General features: G+C 37.5%; 1 non-coding gene across 1 annotated transcript; it reads right to left on the reverse strand.

Moving 5' to 3' along the window:
• Positions 1 to 3546: 3546 nt before the first annotated feature.
• On the reverse strand, positions 3547 to 3670 carry LOC116657357. The gene has a single exon (XR_004312476.1). It is a non-coding gene; the product is annotated as a small nucleolar RNA SNORA18 (small nucleolar RNA).
• Between the last annotated feature and the right edge of the window lie 2851 nt (positions 3671 to 6521).

Below are 6521 nucleotides of genomic sequence, written 5' to 3' on the forward strand. Positions count from 1 at the left end.
CACCCCAGACCCTGTGGGGCACAGGCGAGCTTGGGCAGAATAACAGGCGAGGCCTGGCCCTTTGGGTGTCTGTTAGCCTGCCCCTGAGATCAAAAGCTTTTGACAAGTGTCATTTTAGTCTTTTGAGGAATCTCCCTCCTGTTTTACACAGTGGCTGCACAGAACTACTTTCCCACCAACAATGTAGGAGGCTTTTCTCCACAGCCTCTCCAGCATTTCTCCTCTGTGGATTTTTGAATGATGGGCATTCTAACTGGTGTGAGATGATACCTCATTGTAGTTTTGACTTGTATTTCTTTGATAATTAGCAGCATTGAGCCTTTTTTCATGTGCCTGCTGGCCATTTGTATGTCTTCATTGGAGAAATGCTGGTTTAGATTTTCTGCCCATTTTTTGGATTGGGTTGTTTTTCAGTTATTCAGTTGTATGAGCTGTTTCTGTATTCTGGAAATTAACCCCTTGTCAGTCCTCATTTTTTGCAAATATTTTCTCCCATCTCGTAAGTTGTCCTTCTGTTTTGCTTATGGTTTCCTTTCCTGTGCAAAAGCAGATAAATTCAGCTTGGTCCCATTTGTTTGTTTATTTGTGCTTTTATTTCTATTGCTGGGGTAGACTGCCCTAGGACAACATTGCTGAGATGTATGTAAGATAATGTTTTGCCTATGTTTTCTTCTAAGAGGTGTATAGTGTCTTGTCTTAATTTAAGTCTTTAAGACATTTTGAATTTATTTCTGTGTAGGGTGTGAGGGAGTATTCTGACTTCATTGATTTACATGCAGCTGTCCAGTTTTCCCTACATGCTTTGCTGAAGAGACTGTTTTCTCCACTGTATGTTCTTGCCTTCTTTGTTGAAGATGAATTGACCGAATGTTTGTGGGTTTATGTCTGGGCTCTCTATTCTGTTTCATTGATCCGTTTGTCTGTTTGTTTTTTTTTTTCTTCCCTCCTTTTCCAGTTTTATTAGTTACAATTACTACAGTTCGACTGCACATACCCATTATATTGCATGTAGACACATAGATACAGTATACTGTACTTTTTTTAGCTTACATATATGTACTACTTACTGATTCTGAGAAGAGATTACATTTTTAAACTTACATAGTTATTAAAGGAATAAAGCCAACTACAAAATAAGAATCAACAGAATATGGTAATCCAATCATAAAGGACAGATCTGCTTACACATATTCAAGAAGTCAAAGTGATAATTAGTACATTGGTGGCCTTATTACTATTATTATTTTTTATATTCCTCATATAAATGGTGTCATATGGCATTTTTCTTTCTCTTTCCAGCCAATTTCACTTAGAATGACAATCTTCAGGTCCATCCGTGTGGCTGCAAATGGCATTATTTTCTTCTTTTTGTGTGGCTGAGTAGTGTTCCATTGTATATATGTACCACATCTTCTTTATTGAGTCATCTGTTAGTGGACATTTGGGGTGTCTCCATGTCTTGGCTATTGTAAATATTTCTGCTGTGAGCATTGGGGTGCATGTGTCTTTTTGAACTTTATTTTTCTCCATATATGTTCCCAGGAGTGGGATTGCTGGATCACACAGTAGGTCTATTTTCACTTTTTTAAGGAACCTCCATAGTGGCTGCACCAATCTACAATCCCACCAACAGTGTGGAAGGGTTCCCTTTTCTCCACACCCCCTCCAGCATCTGTCATTTGTAGACTTCTCAATGATGGCCATTCTGGCTGCTGTAAAGTGATATCACATTGTCATTTTGATCTGTATTTCTCTGACAATTAGTGATGCTGAGCATTTTTTCATGTGTCTGTTGGCTATTTGTATGTCTTCATTAGAGAATTGTTTGTTTAGGTCTTCTGTGCATTTTTGGATTGGGTTGCTTGTTTCTTTGATATTAAGATGTATGAGCTATTTGTATATTTTGGAAATTAGTCTCCATCAGTCACATCATTTGCAAAGATTTTCTCCCACTTTTGTAGGTTGTCTTTTCGTTTTGTTGATGGTATCCTTAGTTGTGCAAAAGTTTTGAAGCCTAATTAGATCCCATCTGTTTATTTTTGCTTTTATTTCCAATACTTCCAGGAGCTGGTTCAAAAAATGTCTTTCTGTAATGTATATCTGTGAGTGTTGTGCCTATTTTTGCTCTAGGAGTTTATAGTATCTGGTGTTACATTGAGGTATTTAATCCATTTGAGTTTATTTTTGTACATGGTGTTAGAAAATGGTCTAATTTCAGTCTTTTACAGGTAGCTGTCCAGTTTTCCCAGCACCACTTATTGAAGAGGCTGTCTTTTCTCCTTTGTATATTCTTGCCTCCTTTGTTGTAGATTAATTGACCATAAGTGTGTGGGTTATTTCTGGACTTTCTGTCCTGTTTCATTGATCTATGTGTCTGTTTTTGTGCCAGTACCATACTGTTGATTGCTGTAGCTTTGTACTGTTGTCTGAAGTCAGGGAGCATGATTCCCCCACTTCTGTTCTTCTTTTTCAAGATTGTTTTGACCATTTGGGGTCTTTTGTGTTTCCATACAAAGTTTAACATTTCTTGTTCCAGCTCTGTGAAGAATGTCGTTGGTAATTTGATGGGGACTTTATTGAATCTGTATATTGTCTTGGGCAGTATGGTACTGAGGCCATTATTCCTTGAAATATTTTATTTATTACCCCTACTTTCTCCAGGTGCTCCAGTTCTACATGTATTAGTCTGCTTGGAGTTACCACACAACTCACTGTTGTGCTGTTATTTAGTTTTCTTTCTTTCCTTGTGTTTCCTTTTGGATAGTTTCTATTATCATGCCATCAAGTTCATTAGTATTTTTTCCTGCAGTTTCTAAACTGCTGTTAATACCATCCTGTGCATTTTTCATCTTAGATATTGTATTTTTCACCTCCAGAGATTTGGTTTGAACCTTTCTTATATGTTCTATGTGTTTACTTAGTATGGTTAATATTTTTCTACTATCATTAACATATGGAATATGGTTATAATAGCTATTTAGTGTCCCTTTTGAATAATTTTTTTAGTGTAAAGTCACACATGCTATTTCTAGTTCAGTTTCTTTTCTTTAAGTGTAAAGTATTGTGTAACATAGGCAAAATTATTTGTCAATACATTTTTTAAGAATTTCACATGTTCTGATTCCTTCCACTGCCCATCACCCTATCACCTTCGCTCCTCCAATGTTTGAGTTTTAATCTTCAAGAAAGCCCTTTAAGAAAGATTTTTTGCTCAGTCAGCAGTTGTCATGTCAGTCAGTTCATAATTCTTTTAAAAAGTGGGCTTCTTTGATCTCCAGTGGAACATAGACACACTTCAAAAACTCCTCCCTTGTAATCTTTGGGATCCAATTTCCTCAAGCAATTTACTTTAGGACTATTACATACTTGGGGTCTGGGAAGATAACATCTGCCTGGTTCTGAATTTTAGACACTCTCTGAACACGGATTAGGTTCAAATCATATTTACTCCTAAGCTTATCACACCCTGGAGCAGTACTGATTGTTGGGATATGCCAGCACCTAAGATAAAAAAGCTTGTTAGGTTTCTCATAGTTTATTTACCAGCTCTGTCTTGTAGTTCTTTCCCACAGACCTAACACATAGTTCTGTGAGGAAAGGAAATCACAGTTACCCTATGAGTCATTTCCAACAGTGTAGGTCTACACAAAAAGCCCCATCAGGTGTCCTTTTTAAAAAAAATTGAAGTATAGTCAGTTTACAGTATTGCACTAATGTCTGGTGTGCAGTGGAATAGGTCAGTCATCAGTATACACACATAGATTCATTTTCATGTTCTCTTTCATTATAGGTCACTGCAAGACATTGAATACAGTTCCTTCTGCTGTACAGTACAAACTTCTTTTTTTTATCTCTTTTATGTATAGTACTATCTGCATATCTCGAGCTCCCAATTTATCCCTTCCCACTCTCCACACCCCGACTGGTAACCATACATTTGTTTTTAGTTCTGTTTCTATTGATTCATTTTTCTTCTTATTATGGGTATCTTACCTCTAATGGCCCTAATAAAATAATGTTGACTGGGTGAGTTAAACAAGAAATTTATTTTCTCAAAGTTCTGGATGCTAGAATTTGGTTTCACATGGCCTTTCCTCATTCTGTGTATGTGGGGAGAGACAGAGAGACAGAGAGATATAGAGAGCACACAAGTTCTCTAATGTCTTCCCTGCCTCTTATGAGGATTCCAGTTCCATCAGATCAGGGCCTTACCTTTAGTGTCTCATTTAATACTAATAACTTCCCCAAAGGTCTAGATACTATCACATTGGTGATTAAGGCTTTAACATAGGAATAGTGGGGAGACACAATCATTCAGTCCACAATATGGATCCTATTTTTTTCTTTCTGTGCATTCCTGGTAATTTTTATTAGAAGTCAAACAATATGAGCTTTACTTTATTGGGTGCCAGCTATTTTTATGTTCTTCACAGTATCCTTAAGCTTTGTTCTGGGATGCAGTTAACTTATTTGGAGAAAGTTTGATATTCTTGAAGCTTTCTTTTAAACTCTGCACTAGACCAGAGAAACCTTTAGTTCAGGGCTCATTTTGCTCCCTTCCTGGGGCAATAACCTACTTAGTGCTTTATATAACGTTCTGGGGACTTTGAGGTTTTGTACTCTGGCGAGGGGGAATGTTTCTGGCCCTGTGTGAACTCCAGGAATTGTTCCTTCTACTCCTTTTAGGTGGTTCTTTCTTTAGTTTTTGGTAGTGTCTTCATTCCTGTGCCCTGATTGGTACTGGGTTCAAGACTCAAGGAAACGTTTCCTCTGTAACTCCATCTCCTCTGCAGGACTTACTCTGTGAGTTCTAATTGCCTTGGACTGCAGACTCAAAAAACCACCTCCTCAATTACGGGAGACCACCAGGCTCCATCTGGGTTCCCCCTTCCTGTACTGGGGCTGGGAACGCCCTTTAAGCAGTGAGTCAGGGTAGTGGTCAGGCTCATTCTCATTTGTTTCATCACTCAGGGGTCCCAGTCCTGTGCTGCCTGATGTCCAGTGTCTGAAAAATGGTCATATATATGTGTGTATATATATTTTAAAATTTTTGGGGATTTTTTTAGTTGTTTTGAGTGGTCCTTGCCTGTTTGAGCATGAAAATTTTTTTTAGAATCAAGGCAAGTTCTTCCCAGTGTTTTCTTCAGCTTAGTCTCTCCATATGGCAGATGCTTATGACCTCTGAATGCTGAGATGACTGAACTGAATGAAATGCTCCTGCTTATAGGCTCTAATTATGTATGAAAAAAGGGATGGATTAGCTATTTGTGGATTTGGTCACCCATTTTTGATTGTTATTAAAAGGTAACTTAATAAATACTTTATATATTAATCAAACACTTTTTACTTATAGTGCTTCCTACACCCACTCAGCATATCGCAGTTTATCTCCAGGGCCCTTGAGATATTTTTCTGTGTCAGAGTTTCCTGTTCCTTTGTGTCAATAGTGTTAACATGTTCATGGCAATCACAAAGAATAGAGTTAACTATAGACACTCTGACTAGTCATTTATTCATTGTACCTTTTTCTGAAAAGACTCAAGTAATATTTCTGACCCTGTATTCACAATTTTTAGTATTCCCCACAATGTGTTTGCTATGGGAACTCTTTACAAATGGAAATAGAATAAAAATTCTAAAAGCTTATCTCCAGAAATGGATATTTTCTTTACTAAAGTTTCTTGGAATGCAAATAGGAAATCCTTGCAATGTTTACTTCCATTTTTTACTTATCAGCCAGATAAAGAGAAAACATCTTTCTGTGGTCTCACTGAGATTAGGCTTACACACCATCCTGAATTTATGAGAGATCACAATGCTAAGTAACAGAATAGTGTATACACTTAAGAAACTAGATAGTGTCTTTTCACATAAATGAGGGAGGCGGGCATAAACATTTTCTTTCACATGGTGTAACACTGTCATCTTCCTTTTATCTCACAGTGGTGGAAGATTAGAAAACCTTGAAACTGGATGAAGAAACAAAACACAAGAGTCACCTGGAAACCAGCACCTGGGAAAGTCATCAGCTACCGGATTGTGTGTCACCCTGTGGGGGCAGGAGACACCTAGTGGTCAAAGTGCCACCCACAGTCACCTCCCCAGTGTTAAAGCGGCTTCAGCCCCAGACCACATATGACATCACAGTTCTCCCAGTTTGCAAGACAGGAGAGGGGAACCTTAGGCAAGGATCAGGCATGAAAGTTATAAAATGATAATTTTTGGGGGAAAGCATGTAATGTTTTAAAGGGAGATTTTAATACATCTGCTTCCTTTGTAAATGTCTGAAACTGATTCTGTAATGAGTTACATTATAATGGTTAGATAGGATGCCTAAATAGCACATGATTTTACCTATCTAATTCCTGCTAAAATGATTCTACATATTAATGTCCTCATGCTAAACTAATCTTCTGAATTGGGAATACCCTTTATACTTCCACTTGGGCAGCGCTCTGTTATGATAATTTTCATTGGTTATGATGGCTTATGTTTTCTGACTTAACCATTTTATAAATACA

This window comes from Camelus ferus, chromosome 17 (genome assembly GCF_009834535.1).
Source record: "Camelus ferus isolate YT-003-E chromosome 17, BCGSAC_Cfer_1.0, whole genome shotgun sequence".
Classification (NCBI taxonomy): domain Eukaryota; kingdom Metazoa; phylum Chordata; class Mammalia; order Artiodactyla; family Camelidae; genus Camelus; species Camelus ferus.